The sequence below is a fragment of the Herpailurus yagouaroundi genome, unplaced genomic scaffold (assembly GCF_014898765.1).
Source record: "Herpailurus yagouaroundi ecotype Mexico unplaced genomic scaffold, PumYag 67690, whole genome shotgun sequence".
Taxonomy (NCBI): Eukaryota; Metazoa; Chordata; class Mammalia; order Carnivora; family Felidae; genus Herpailurus; species Herpailurus yagouaroundi.
Window position 1 is genome coordinate 4,591,952 of NW_024420490.1, and position 15,903 is coordinate 4,607,854.

Consider the following 15,903-nt stretch of genomic DNA (forward strand, 5'->3'; position numbering starts at 1 on the left):
AGAAAGCTTGAAGAACCTGGAAGCTGTCTTCCCAATAAACAGGAAGTGGTCCTCTCATCCAGGTTGTGTTCTTCATGTTCTGTTGGCAGAACATGTCATATTTGCATCTGACATTGTGGGGTTGCCAGGACAACCTATTAAAGGATCATTCTAGAATCTACCTCTGGAAAATTCCAGATGAGGCTGAGGAATTCTCTCTAAGTAAGACCTTTAAGTGTGACAATGGCTGCAGGTCAGGCTGAAAGATTCAGTGGCCAACAAAGTGAAGATCTAGGAGTCTGTTTTCCTTGAACCCGTGTAGAACTGACGGGACTTGGAGAGAAGGGTAAGAACTCTTAATGGAGCAGATGAGTCGAATGAAATCTGGGTTGGTATGGAACGTGTGGTTGAAAGTTAACCTCCTTCCTCTGTTTATTTCGCCAACTCTTGTAGGCTTTATGTTTTGTGTATGGTGGTTTTCATACTTTAATATATATTTTACATACTTTCATATAATTTACATACTTTAACTTATATTGGGGCTATCTTTATAGGGTAGAATTGGGTCACCTTGATGTAGGAGGAGTAGTAGTCACCAAGTCGTAAGACTGTAATGTTGGGGAGGCCACCCAACCTCTTTGGGCCTTGTTTCCTGTCCAATGGAACGAAGGACCTTTCTGAACAACTCCAGAGGACCAGAGGACCTTACCACATCACAGGCTCACCTGTGACAGAGCTCTGGGCCGCGAGCCTCACGATGATCTTGCGAGGGGACTCCGCTGTGTGCCTAGATCAGTTTTGCCCAATTCCCAGCGCTTTGGTATGAAAGGGAGTTGCATAAATGTATATTCTTGTTTTATTTTTGTCTTCGAATGGCAGATTATAGCTCCTGAAGAAGGAAAAGAAGAAGTAAGAAATTACCATTACTCTGCCATTGACTCATGCTAGATGTCAAACTGAGATACACGCAAAACGCAAGCACATACAAGCTAAGGGAACAGATTGTGGCAATATTTAAAAATATCACAACTCTAAATAAGAAGCGGTTCTGATAAGCCTACTTGGCATTCGTGCAAGACACCCCTAACTCTGAAGGATCTGAATTGAACATTGCCAAGGTAAATGACTTCTATTCAGTAATTACAGATAAAAGTATATTGGCTTATATGATAATACCTGGCTCCCTTGGTTTGCAGATACCCCTCTCTCCTGGGCCTCTTCCTTTCCAGATCGTTCCTTTTTTAGTCTCCTTTGTTCCCTCCCCCTCCTCCTCATTTCCTTTAAATGGGCTTCTGCTTTTACCCGTCTTGCCTTCTTTCTCTACAAGCTCTCCCTGGCTGTTTTATCCCCTCTAATTGCTTCAGTTGTTATCTGTAACCTGACGACCTCTTAATGAAAATCTGCAGACCTGATTTATTTCCTGGGCCCTAAACCCAGGCTTCTGCTGCCGATGGGACAATTGAACTGGTTATTTTTCTCCACCTCCCCTTCGTGTCCTGCCCTTGTCCCCGTTAATACTCTGCCACAGTTGATGGCACTGTCCACCAGACTAGGTGACAAGAGGGCAGGGACCGTGTCTGTCTTGTCCACCATTTTACACCCGGCACTCAGTGTCATGCCTGGCGTATGGTAGACACCCAATAAATATTGAAGGAGTGATTCATGCGTCTCTGATTTCAGACTAGAAACCTCGGGATCATTCTTGATGCCTCTGCCTCCCTCACTTCCTATACCCAGGCTGGGACCTGTGGGATTTATTACCGGAAAAGCTTTCACATTTGGCCCCTCCTCTCCATCCCCGCTGCCACCGCTTTAATCCAGCCCTTAGCATCTCCTGGGGTGTTGCGGGAGCTTCCTCCTTGGTCTTCCTGTGGCTGGCTTTTCCCCAGTTCATCATCATCCGCCCCTCAGGGTGATCTTCCTGAAGCTGGAATCTGATCAGATTACCCTCAGGCTTCCCTTCACTTAAACCGAGTTTACAGTCTGTCCGCCTCCCACCGAATCCATGGAGTCTGTACAGTGTTTTGAGAAGATGAGAATCACTGCATTTCATTGATTCTGAGATGTACATGTTTTTCACACTTTAGCACCTCTGAGATTGGAATGTGTGTTAAAATCGATGGGGTGTCATGGTTCGATGGGTGGCTTTTTTCTTTTTTATTGGTACATAAAACAATGATGTACCCGATAATCGATGGCATCTTAAATTTGCAGAAATAGACCCATTGTGACATTTAAAAATAGGGAGATTTTTACATAAAAATATGTTCGGCTTCTCTCGAAAAATTACATCGGGCAGCGCTGGGCCAGGATTCCTGGATGGCAGCCTAAGAGGGAGCTACCAGTAAGTAGCAGCTGCTTCATTTAGGCAAAAAACTCTCTAGAATGTTCCATCACTTCCACCTAGGTTGTATTGTTCATTTATATTATCTGCCCCAGCCCATGCAAGCATTCGAAATTGTAATCCCTGACCGATGAGTAAAACCCTGAGTTCCTTGTTATGATTGGCACCAACCTACCTCCCCATCCTCAGCTTTGCACACCCCCTCTCCCCTAGTCTCAGGAAGCACTACTCAAATATAACACGCTCCCATGTTCCCCGGACTGCCTTTTCCCATCTTGCACGTTCTGTGAAGTATTTCCTCACTTGCCCTGGCAGAACTAATATCCTTCTACACTCCAGCGGTACGTGGGCATACTCTGTACCTGTGCCTCCTGTCTTGAAATTATTTGTGGACAGACCCGTGTCCCTCATTCAGTTGTGAACCTGGAAGGGAAATGGATCAGAATGTATTCATTTTTTCATCCCTGCCTCGTAGCTGGAACACGCTCGGGAAGTACCTGTCGAATAGAGAATGGGTGGGCTATGTTTTCTCACCGGGATCTCTGTTTTTCGAGTTTTGCCCCTGGGTGGAGAGCTACAAGTGAAGTCAGAGGGAAGAGCACGCGTTTTCCTTAGTGCTCGTGGTTCATTGTAGGAAGACGCTGCTTCTGGCTGTGATTTAGGGAGGCCCTTGGCAAAATCAGTCCGTGGGGACTTTAATATCTTGCAGACCCTAAGGCACTAGACCAGAGCCAACTCTGAGGCTTTTTAAAAAATTTTAAATTCGTGTACAGTAAAATCGACCTGTACAGTTCTGTGAATCCAGACACATGGATAGGTTAGTGTAACCACCACCCCAGTCAGGATACGGAACACTGCCTCCCCACACTGGCTCTTGCCACCCCTTTGTACTCACACCCTCCCGCACCCAGAAACCCTGGCAACCACGGAGCAGTTCTCCATCACTGTGGTTTTGACTTTCTGAGAATGTCATAGCAATGTATGTGGTCTTTTAAGCCGGCTTCTTTTACTCAGCATAACGCCTTTGAGATTCATCCAGGTCGTGCGTGTCGATAATCTCCTTTTAGCTGTTAAGTTGCCCCACGGTTTGTGTATACATTCACCCCCTGAAGGACCTTTGGGCTGTTTTCAGTATTCGACCATATGAGCCTGTTGGTACAGGCCTTTTGTGTGAATATAAGCTTTCATTTCTCTAAAGTAAATGCCCGGGGGTAGGCTTGTGATGTCATAAGGTGAGTGTGTGTTCAACTTCATAAGAAACTACCGGACTCTTTTTCAGAGTAAATGTGCCCTTTTGCATTCTCACCAGCAAAGCGTGAGAGTCTCCGTTGCTCCACACCCTAACCAGTGCTGGGTATTATTAAATTGTCTTTAATTCTCCTAATGGGTGTGCAGTGGCTGTCCTTTGAATTTCTGCCTCCTCAAATCCAGTCTAGGGGAACCACGGGGGAAAAAAATGGTACCAATTTGTGGTACTTCAAACTCTGATCATCTTCTTCAGTCTTCCTTGTGCTGCTGACTTTTCAGGGTCCTTGTGTTACTTGTTCATTGCTATGCAACAAGTTACCAAAAACTTTAGAAGCTTAAAGTGCACACTTATGATCTCACAGCTTCTGTGGGTTACGAATCCAGGCGTGGCTTCCATGGGTCCTCACAAGCTGCTGTAATCAAGGTGTTGGCTAGGCTGCAGTCGTTGTAAGGCTCAACTGGAGAAGGGTCCACCTCCAAACTCAAGTGGCTGTTGGGAGAATTCAGTTCCTTGAGGCCTGTCCGACTGAGGGCCTCCATTCCTTGCTGGCTTTTGGTCAGAGACTTCTTTCAGTCCTGCCACATAGGCCTCTCCAACATGGCGGCTTACCTCCTCAAAAGCGCACAAGTTGTGAAGGCAATAGAGAGAGTCTGCTAGCAAGACAGAAAGTCACAATCTTTTATAACCTAGTCACAGAAGCAATAGCCCAACACCTTTGCTGTATTTTATTGACTGGAAGTCGGTCACTAGATCCAGCTTTATACTGAAGGAGAGGGATTACACAAGAGCATGAATACCAGGAGGTGGGGATTATTGGGGGCCATCTTGGGTCTGCCTGCCACAGTCCTCAACTAGCTGCTCCGTGGATTCTGCCCAGGTTTTTTATAGCTTCCTTCTGCAGGAGAGACAGGTCGAGTGGGGAGAGTGTCCTTACTCTGCCCAGACCACGACTCTCTGTGAAGCTTTTTGATTTGATTTCTGAACATTCAGGGTCAATTCAAAGAGGTTTATTTTTGTTTTGTTTTGTTTTTTTAAAGATTTTACTTTTTTAAGTAATCTCTACACCCAAAATGGGGCTCGAACTCACAACCCCGAGATCAAGAGTCGCACGTTCCATCAACTGAGCCAGCCAGGCACCCCTGTTTTTTGTTTTCAACCTAAGCTATCTCAGACCAAGCTAGGGTTAGGTTAAGCAGTGGTCAAAATTTAAATTTTCATACTTACTAATCTTCTGTTTGTTAAATTACAGCCGTGGAAAGGTCAACTTTTGTGCCCAAGATGGGGCCTTTTCAAAGCCGAACTTGTAAACTTCAACACATAATGACATCTGTTCCAGCCTGTCATTGTGGCTGCTGACCAGGTGACCCCAACAGATACATCTGGCCAGCACTGACCTTCAAGGGAGAGGAATTTCTTTCCCTTGATAGTGAATTGTAACCCACCTTTAATTTCTTTTAATGACTTTCTGATGACGTGCCAAATCTGGCCTCTCTTTTCTCCTACTTAACGTGGCTTTTCAGTACCCAAAATTCATCCCTGGAAATGTGCTCAGTCCTTTCTCTTTATTGAAAAGTGAAATCGCTTGGTGTTCCTTCCTGCTCTTTAAAAGGAAGTAGGCTCTCGAAATCAAGGTTCTTTGAATGTTTTTGATCACGAACCGGTCACAGTAAAAGCTTTCTGAGACTGGACGCCTCATACAGGCATACTAACTTATTTGTAACTGATACTACTGAACTCGTATATTGTCTACATTGCCACACACACGTGAAAACAGGAGATTCAAAAGGAGTTTAAAAATAGGTAAAAACGTGAGTTCCAGTATTTTGCTTTCTACTGTCCAAAGGAGTGCTATCGGGCATTGCTGTATCAGGGGCCATGAGTGGACAGACACCGTAAGTACTCACCACCCGATAGATCTGCACACATCGGGTGGGTTTTTTTTTTTTTTCCTCAGTCTCTTCCCAAACCCAGCTGTTCTGTCTCGAGTCCAGCATATTCTCAGTGTGTGTCATGACCAGTAAGAGGAGCTGCCCATTAGCATTACTTCTCCTTGGTAGAAGATGGCAGTGTGGCCAACGTCAGGAGGCTTGCGAGGTAGGGGAGCCTTGCCTGCAACGCTCAGTCTCTCCCTTGTGAGGTGATCAGCCCTCTCTGTTCCTCTCTTTCTGTAGCTTGCTGCCGCCATAGACTAGACGAATGTCCTGGCTTGGGTTCCCTCAGAGGCAGACCCCGAGCCAAGCATGTGAGACTACGTCTACTTGGGAGGTGAAGGCAAACCCAGTAGGGAAATGGGGAAGTGAGGAAGGAAGGACAGACAGCCACGAAAGAGGGAGTCCAGCCTGTAGAGCTGGAGGAGCTGCCATTGTTCAGTCATAGCAGACGGGCACTTTTCTCTACCCACTTGTAAGTCTAATTGCCGTGTTCGGAACTCCGTTCATGCTGATTTTTGTTTTCCCTCTCCCATTTCACATCCTTGTTAAGTACTGTAAGATACGCCCATGCGCAAGAATACGCGCCCCTCTTGTCTGCCTCTTCTCTCCCTCACCTCCTTTCTCCTTGGTTGACTGCTGGGTCATTAGGGCCTGAGGGCCGGGCATCATTCTTTTGTTTTTCTTTACTTTTATGTATTTATTTTTTAACTGAACTTTATGCCTCACGTGGGGCTTGAGCTCCCAACCCTGAGATCAAGAGTTACACACTCTACTGACTGAGCCAGCCAGGCACTCCAGCATCACTTCTTTTAGAAAGCCTTCCTCTATCCCCCTCTTGGGGATGGGGCTCTTTCTCTGTGCCCCTCAGCTGTCCTACTAGAGATCCTATCATACTGATTTGCTTTCATTTATTCGTGTAATAAAGATCTGATTTGTGCCTAGCACTGTTTTAGATGCCTGGTGTTTATATTTCGATATGAGAGAAAGATTGTAATTTGTGATTTTATTTTGATGACTTATTCACCTGTGGGTTTGCCTCACCTGATCATGTCCATTTTGTTCGCCATTTACGTCTCCATCCTTCAGCACAGTATCTGCCACGTAGGGGTGGCTCGATGACGATGTGTTGACTTGAAGAGCACAGGCCATCTTAGTTGAGGATGATCTGGTATTGCCGTGGCCTTTTCCCAGGGGGGAAGTGAGTCCTCACCTTTCGTGTTGGCTGTTTTCATAGGATGATGTGCCCACTGAGAGAGAAATCGCCCTTGACTGTGAGGGGTACAAATCTGTTAACAAGTGAGTTTAAAACTGTCAGCATTACTTTGCCGATTATTTTTTTCTGTTTTCAGGCCGGGAGAACACATCCCTGCTCAGCTGGAGGAAAGTCACAGAGCATCTGAGAAGAGGCTGGAACCTTCACTTTGCCAACGCATAAGTTGCTGACCGAGGCAGTATAGAGTAAGGATATCATAAGCAGGAGTTCCAGAATCAAAGTGCCCGGGTTCAAATCCCAGCTCTGCCACTCATTTGCTGTTTGACTTCGGGCTAGAGTTCCTAAAGCGTAACAGGGATAATAGGATGGTGTGTGGATTAAATAAGATTAACACATGTCAAATTAACAAGTGCCTAGAACCTAGTACACACGCTCAATACATGTGATTATCATTACTGTTCACATATGTCAGTGCTGATTCGTTCAACAGTGGAGGCTGGCTGGCTATCAGATTCTTTGTGGTGCTCCGAGTCCCATTTTGGCATTCTTTGTACAGTGGGAAAATCGGGTGAAATTCTTCATTTTAAGCAAATTCTGAGTTTCAGAACTCCTTTCCTCTCTTTCTGCGACTAGACAAATATCTGGTGAGTACCTCTTAGGCATTTGGGGCTGGGAATGCCAAGAGGAATGGCATGGATCCCTCCCTTTCAGGATTTCGCATGTAAAAGGACAAACTGTAGCGCACTTTGGGAAGCTCTGTAAGTGGGCGCGCACAGAGCTTGTGGAACCAGAAGGAAAGACTGCCTAACTCCCCTTGGGTGATTTAGGAAAGGCTTCACATAGAAGGGGTGACATTTGAACAACGGTATCTAGACACAGCCATCGTTTGATCACTGTGGATTGAATAGGCATTTGGCCGGAAACACAGTGGCCGTAGAGCGACTTTGTCCACTATCTTTTGAGAGCCTGGGTAATTACGCTGTCATTTATACTGTGTATGGCAGCCTCATTAGGTCTCAGTCTTGGAGTCCCTACCATGGAAACCTGGATGGTTGTATTGCCTCATAATGAGGCCCTCTGATAATATTTAATATGCTAATAGGAGTGCAGAAGCCCAGAGCTGCCTTTCCAGTGATTTTTAAAGTGACTCCATTAGATTAAATAGCAAGCTTAGGTAACCACTTTACTGGATCTCCTATGGCTCTCGATCGCAGAGAGGAATTGGCTAAAGAGCAGCTTGGGTGGGGTTATGATATGATCTTGGCCGGAGTCCTTTAAATCCTAGCTTGCAGTGCCCAAGGCCGGGAAGCTCAAGAGCATATGCCGTGTAACCAGCCAGGCAGAATTGGGGAGGAAAATTGCTGTGGGTGCAGCTGCCGTCAGTATGAGACTCCGGGAGCCAGAATCCGCTGCATTGCCTCGAAAGCCGACAGAACTGTGGCTGGTGGCAGCCGGTACTGATATGGGCACCTGCTTCTTCAAATGGGTCTTCCTCCTCCCCCTCCTCAGCAAGCTCAGCAAAATGACAGGTCAACTTTCAATTTCCTTTCTGCTGATGAAGGGAGGCGAATCTCTCTTTCACAGATAGGTTCTCCGTCAAGCAGCTAATAGAATAGCTAGAGGAATAAAACTGTCATGTAAATGCATTTGCAGCACAGCAGCCAAGGCCACTCCCTTAAGCCCTTGCCTTTTCGAGTCCTAAGGAGGAATGTTTAGTGTTTCCACTTCTCTCGGTCATACCCAGGTTATGGTAATGTTGCCTAAAAGTCATCCTCAGTTGACCTAAAGAGCCACTGGATGCTTTTCTGCCCTTCTTCAAAATTCATTGTGTGTTTTGTATCGATGCAGATTATGTATGCAAACAGTGGCCTGGTCCTGCCTGATCCACTGGGAAGCACTCATGTGACCGCAGCCCATTACTCGAGTGTTCTCCCTTTATCTCCTCTGGGGCAGGGTTGGGGCAGATGGCTGTGGCTCACGGGCCAACCCAGCCTCTCTCCGGGATCTCTGACTCGAGCTCGCCTTCCAGGCTGAAAGGCAAAGCAGCCGTGGCCTGTTTATTTCTTCGTGTGTGCGCATGTGTGTTTATTTCTTGATTTATTTCAGCAAGAGTTCTCCCTGCAGAGAGCTGCAGAGATGTGAGTTGCAGATTGTGTGAATGCATGCGTGCTTGCACGTGTGTGTGGGCGTGTGTTGGGGGGAGGGTGCTCCAGAGAGAGCTGGGATTGTACCTCTTCTCTTTCAGACCAGCGCACCCCTCGTAGAGAAGGTTTTTTCTTGTGTTTGTTTCTCTTGAAACACCCAGGGTGAGGAAAAACCTCTGCATTGGCCAAGCGGAAGAAAGAGGTAATACGTTTGTTTGTTCTCGGGTATTTTGAGCAAGCGGAAGTCTACATTATAAACATATATTGGGTAGCAACGGGACAGGAAACATGTGCTCCTTACACTTTGTTTTGTTGCTTTGCAATTTCTCGGAATGATTTTTCTCAAAGATTCGGATTCCCCGTCGGCTGTCATCATCTTAAAGATGTACAGCTGACTTTGCAATGTGAAGGGTCGCAGCCTATTTCAAACGAGCGCGATATTTGGAAAAACTCTGTGGTCCCTCGGGTGAGGACTAGAAATGAGGGAAGAGATACTTTGGGAAACCCTTCCAGCCCCTTCGCGGGGGCAGTCCCCGAACCCCGCTCCGCAACTTTGTGTTCAGAAATCTTCCGAGCCCCCTTGGCCTCTTGTATCTCTCTGCAAGAAAGGGAAACAGTTCCTTGCGATGGTCGAGAGTTCTCCTGAGTGATTTAGTGCGTGCATAGACTGATCGGATTTGATCTGCGACCAAGGGGTAGCCGACCTTTTCGTGGACACTTTTGTTCTTTAATTATTACACAGAATGGGTCTTCGGCGCTGCTCCTACACAGCTGTGCCATGGAGTACAATATTTAATTTCTGCGTCTCAGCTCTTGATCTGTAATATGGGGGTGATGATACTACCTTAAAAGTTGCTGTTAAGATTGACTGGAATAATAGAAATAGAAAGCACCCACTGTGCTGGGTAAATAGCGGTCCTTAGCAAATAGTAGTGATTTTCGCTACATTGTTATTATTACCGGCATAGCATGCTTTCGGGTCTTTGTGCTCTCAGCGGAAAAAAAGGCCATTTCTTATGACTCTACAGTTACCCCCAGAAGGAGCAGACGCCCCAGGGTTTTAGTCTCTGGGAGGTCCCAGGCCAAGCATTCTGAAGGAAGAGATTTGAGCAAACACAGTCCCGTTTCAGCACTCCTAGCTGGGCGGGCCCCCACCCGTGCGTGACCCCTCCTGACTCATCAGCTAAGAAGAACTGCTTTTTGTTCAAACTGGGTTTTTTTTTTCCCCCACCACTGAGCTCCTCAGTACAAGCCTGTAAGGTAGGCATTATCAGTCCTGTGATGAGAAAAGCGAGGTGTAGAGGAATTAATGACTAGCTGAGAAGAATTTAAACTTCGGTTTGTTTGACCTCTTCCTTCTTTTACAAAAGTTAATATTCATTCATTCATTCATTTATTTAAAGTAGGCTCCACATCCGGTGTGGGGCTTGAACTCATGACCCTGAGATTAAGAGTCGCCTGCACAGGGCGCCTGGGTGGCTCAGTCAGTTAAGAATCCGACTCTGGATTTCCACTCAGGTCATGATCTCATGGTTGGTGAGATCCAGCCCCGTGTCGGGCTGTGTACTGACAGTACGGAGCCTGCTTAAGATTCTCTCTCCCCCTCTCTCTGCCCCTCCCCTGCTCGCAGGCTCTCTCTCTCTCTCTCTCTCTCTTTCAAAATAAATAAATAAACATTAAAAAAAAAAAAAAAAAGAGTCACATCTCCTATGACTGAGCCAGCCAGTTTGTGTGACTTCTAAGCCCCGGACTCTACTGAGCCATCAGTAGGTAGTTAGGAACAAGCAGTTCGGAACAGTATATACTCTTGAGATGCTTTTCTTCAAAAGCTGTCCCCTGTGAGGCTGTTTGGGACGTGAGGAATCCTGCAGTCAGGAAATCTGTCTTACTTGACTGTGGGGCCTTTTTTGTCTTATTCCCGGAATCCTAAAGCACAGAGAACTACTCTCCCACAGACATATTTTGGAAAACCTGGCACCAGGCCAAGCTGCCTCTTGCTTCCCATCCTGTCGATACGGTACCACATGCCTTCAGACACCTTCTGGTGGTCAGTGTAGTTTGCTGCCTCTTCTTATCCTTTCATCTGATGAGAGCGAGGAAGACTCACCAGGTTGGGCTCACAGACCACCCCTTATTCATTCGAGAGCCTGGACACGAGGAAACGCTAGAGTGTTCCACTGCACAGGTTGGGCTGGAAGGGACCTCTCTAGGGCCATCTGCCAAGGACTCCTCTGCCCCACTCTGTGCCTCTTGGTTATGTTTAGGCCACAGACATCAGGCTACAGAACGCTTGTTTTTGATGAATACTGGAGAGAATGAACCCGGGGGAAGAATTAGACCTGCCAACTGAACTCCCACTTTGGGCTTGGGGGGGTGTGGTGCCGGTTGAATGACTATGGCTTCCGGGTTTGGGTTCCGCAGGGCCGGAACTAGAGTAGGAATTTCTCATAAAAGGCTGCATCGCTGAGAAAGGCTGAGTTTTGAGCATGGGTAATCACGCCATTCAAATCTAGAAGGCCAGAGGCAGAATCAAGGCCCAGGTGGCTGAGCGGAGATGTGGGAGTCCAATAAGAATGCGCTGGGTGATACAATAAAGTTCAGAACGGATAAGAACAACTTGGGGAGGCCGGGCTAGCGCTTGGAGGGTGCTTAATGGCCAAGGTTAGGTTGGCTCCAAGGGCCATCTCTTGTTGTTTTCTTGTGTTTTCACCTTGGGAAGTGAAAAGTGGGATGAAGAGAGCCGGACCTCAAACAGTTCTGCCCTTCAGTTACCCTGGCTGCCCCCACTTACAGTAAAAGCCTTTTAGCAGAAGCCTTAGAAGCCTTTTCTTTCGCAGATTATAAGTGAGCACCAGTGATGAGTCACTGTTTCATGTTTGTGCTTTAAAACCATCTTTGGCGTATAGATATTGGTAGGGGCAGCCACTCTGGGAAGGTTTCAAGCTGGGTTTTTTTTTGCCGAGATCTACCTTTTCAGTGGTACATGTCACTGACTATGGCATTCCGGGGTCTTTGTGAACCCTGTAGAAACTCCCCACCTCCTGAGCCAGAGGACCCCTTTCAGGCCCGAGGGAATCATTTCTCCAGAGACTTCTTTAGCACACTAAATGCTTTTCTAGTGCTGACAGAGGGCCAGAAATGGAAGAAGCTTAGATTTTTCTCAAATAATGGAAAATCCCCAAATCATTTTTATCAGCTTAACAGCCAGCTAGAGATGTCCTCAAAGGTACCTACGCTACTTAAAAACTTGTTTTCCTCTCTGCCTTTAAGTGGATGATGGCAGTCTAGCTTGGACAGAGTGTGGGAGTAAAAAGTGGCACCTGGCCTTAGCCACCTCTTGTTTTGGTGAACATTGAAAGGAGCTTTTTTGTTTATTTTACCTGTTACCTGAAGGAGAAAAACAGTTTGAGAATAATTCGCTTAGTGATTGTTACTTAATAATGTAAAAATTCGAACAGCAGGTTGTTTCCTAATAACCAAAGAATTCTAGAACAATCCTCAGTTTTTTCTCCATCATGATTTTAAAATCTTCTTTAAAAAGGAATGTCTAAGTACTACCCATTTTCTGGTTTAATAAAAGGCTTTTATATATTCGAATAGCATGTATCTGCAGCAAATCACAGACCAATAATGACTTTCAGCAATTCATTTTTTTAAAGGAGTCTGACTTAGAAATCTCCATTAATTCATTTAGCATTTCTCAAACACCTGCTGTGTGAAAGGCACTGTGTAGGTGCCAGAGGTTCAAGGAGGAGTACGTAGAAAGAAAGATACCCGTGGGATCTTACAGTCTGACAGAAACATACTCGAGTCTGGTGCTCTTTAGCTCCTAGTGAATTTTATATGGAATTTTGTTTGTGGCGTAATGAACTGAGGGGTGGCTGAGAACCAAATACCTTTGGAGAGATACTGTTTTATGTGTTTTCTGCAAAAAGAAAATCAAGATTGAAATATCTCACTTCTTATCGTTGCATCGGTGTTGCCTACTCAATGCCCTACTCTTATGTATTCACAAAAAGGAGTAGAATAAATACCGTAAAGATGGACGCGAAGCTCCAAGGGAGATATGGAGAGCAGTGTTTCTCAAACTGAGACCTGGGAGTGCCTGTGTCACAGTCCCCTGAAGGCTGCACTTTAATTTTTTTTTTTTGATGTTTATTTCATTTTTGAGAGAGAGAGAGAGAGAGAGAGAGAGCAAGCAGGGTTGGGGCAGAGAGAAAGGGAGACTCGGAATCCGAAGCAGGCCCAGGCTCTGAGCTGTCAGCATAGAGCCCGACGTGGGGCTCGAACACACGAACTGTGAGATGATGCCCTGAGCCGAAGTCAGACGCTTAACTGGCTGAGCCACCCAGGTGCCTCTGGAGGCTGCACTTTAATTGCAGATTCCCAGGCCCGCCAGACTGCTTAAATCTGAGTATTGGTGGTAAAGCTTGAGTCTTCATTTTTTAATAACCTCCCCCTGGCGAGTCTTATGATACTTACGTTGGAGAGCACTGACCTAGGCACATGGAGAAGGTCACCAGGCCGAGATGAACTACTTCAAATGGTGATGAAGGGCCCCCGTAGATGTGTTCTCATAGGTGCTGCAGAGAACCTGTAAGAAATTTCTAAGTATGGAGAGAAGGCAGGTGATGGGTAAATAGCACTCCAGTTTCAAAAAGGAGAAAAGAATAAGATGCCCGAAACCACGGCTTTATAAGACTGACATGACCTTTGGAAAAATTTTATTCCAAACAGATGGAGTCAAAGCATTTAGAGGAAAATGTGATAATCCTCAGGTGTCGTCATGGGTTCGCTAAAACATCGTCTCTATTAAAGACTGTCAAACTTGGCTGCACATTAGAATCATCTGGGGAGTTTAAAAGGCTCTTGATGCCCAATCCCACCCGGTACCAATTACATCAGAACCTCTGGGGCTGGGACCCAGGCATCAGTATTTCTTAACCCCTCAGAGATGCTCATTTAATGTGGTGCTGTCCGCACAGTGGGAGTTTTAAACGCTCCCCAGGCGATGGTAATATGCAAGAGTTTGACGACCAAGGTGTCTATATGACATCAGGCAAGTCGCTTGGCTTCCTTGCACTTTGTGTAAATTCTAGGTAATTTTATTTTGTTTTTTTCTCTTTAAAATTTTGTTTATTGTTTATTACTATAGGTCAGGCTTTTTTTTTCAGGTACATGGAATATCAGTAAATGGATAATAATGTACTTAGCTCAATGTTTTTGTGAGGAGTAAATGTTTAGAGTGCTTTCTTTCTTGTTTTTTTTTTTACCATGTTTATTTTTTTTTAACTTACATCCAAGTTAGTTAGCATATAGTGCAACAATGATTTCAGGAGTAGATTAGCCCATTCCCCCCTCCCACAACCCCTTGGTAACCCTCTGTTTGTTCTGCATATTTAAGAGTCTCTTCTGTTGTGTCCCCCTGTCTGTTTTTATATGAGTTTTGCTTCCCTTCCCTTATGTTCGTCTGTTTTGTCTCTTAAAGTACTCATATGAGTGAAGTCATATGATTTTTGCCTTTCTCGGACTAATTTCGCTTAGCATAATACCCTCTAGTTCCATCCACGTAGCTGCAAATGGCAAGATTTCATTCTTTTTGATTGCCGAGTAATACTCCATTGTATATATATACCACATCTTTATCCATTCATCCAGCAATGGACATTTGGGCTCTTTCCATACTTTGCCTATTGTGGATAGTGCTGCTATAAACATGGGGGTGCATGTGCCCCTTCAAAACAGCATCCCTGTATCCCTTGGATAAATACCTAGTAGTGCCATTGCTGGGTCGTAGGGTAGTTCTATTTTTAATTTTTTGAGGAACCTCCATACTGTTTTCTGGAGTGGCTGAACCAGTTTGCATTCCCAATTTCTAGGTAATTTTATTTATTTATTTTTAAAAAAAAATTTTTTTTTTTCAACGTTTATTTATTTTTGGGACAGAGAGAGACAGAGCATGAACGGGGGAGGGGCAGAGAGAGAGGGAGACACAGAATCGGAAACAGGCTCCAGGCTCTGAGCCGTCAGCCCAGAACCTGACGCGGGGCTCGAACTCACGGACCGCGAGATCGTGACCTGGCTGAAGTCGGATGCTCAACCGACTGCACCACCCAGGCGCCCCCCTAGGTAATTTTAGAGGTCTCTCCCAGTTTTAAACTTCTATGATTCTGTTATTTAAAATAATGCCAAACTGATTTCCTCCTCCTCCTTCTCTTCCTCCTCCTGTTTTCTTCTTCCTGGGCTGGGATAGTCCTGAATGTCAAGGTGTCAAAGTATATATCTTAATTTCATGAACATTTTAAGCAAAATTTCCCAGGATGCCTCATAGATAAATAAGATAATAGTTGCAATGGGTGGATTTACCACCTGACTGAACAGATATGTTCAGAGAGTGTGAATGTAATGGATCTTCAAGAACCCTGAAGAACGGGCTGGAGTGGAATGCCCTTGGAGCTGACCTTGTTAACATTTTTTATCCATGATGTAGGTAAGAAAGACCGGATAGAAGTGCCTGTCAAATTTGGAGATACCCCAATGTTGACTAGGGTTAACTATTTCAATACATAAAAGAATTAGGCCTAGCTCTGATCAGAATATCTGTTTATTAAGGTTATTATTGTTTTAATGATATTTCCATAATTCAGGTATTTTGTTCATTTTTCTCTTTCTTTAGTTGAGTCAAAATTTTCAAGCTTTTAGCATACTGCTAATGGAAAAATAGATGTGCCTGGTAGGGTCCCAAGTCAGTTGTTTTTTGACCTTGTTCCTATCAAGAAATGCAGATAGATTCGATCAGGCTGGTTTGGAGCAATACAAAATAAAGGCAGCATCACCCAAAACAGTCACGAGGAGGGACACTAAAATCCGTTTTGGCTTGTTTCAAAAGGGCACTCCCCCCAGGGGCACCTGGCCAGCTCAATAGGTAGAGCTTGCCACTTGACTCTTGATTTCTGGGGTCCTGAGTTCAAGCCCCACCTTGGGCATAGAGCTACCTTAAAAAGAGAAAGAAAGAAAGAAAGAAAGAAAGAAAGAAAGAAAGA

At 45.3% G+C, this 15,903-nt stretch overlaps 1 protein-coding gene across 3 annotated transcripts in view; it reads left to right on the forward strand.

Moving 5' to 3' along the window:
* The first annotated feature begins 211 nt into the window (after window positions 1–211).
* The window catches only part of PPEF1 (protein phosphatase with EF-hand domain 1), a 108,825-nt gene continuing 93,133 nt past the window's right edge, over window positions 212–15,903 (forward strand). The window contains exons 1-2 of one of the 3 annotated variants that reach the window (XM_040468261.1): window positions 212–325; window positions 859–1,097. The gene's annotated coding sequence lies outside the window, so the exon portion shown is untranslated. Of the gene's footprint in view, window positions 326–858; window positions 1,098–8,773; window positions 8,855–8,961; window positions 9,063–15,903 lie in introns of those variants that run through there. The other 2 variants (XM_040468262.1, XM_040468263.1) reach the window with 2 other exon arrangements.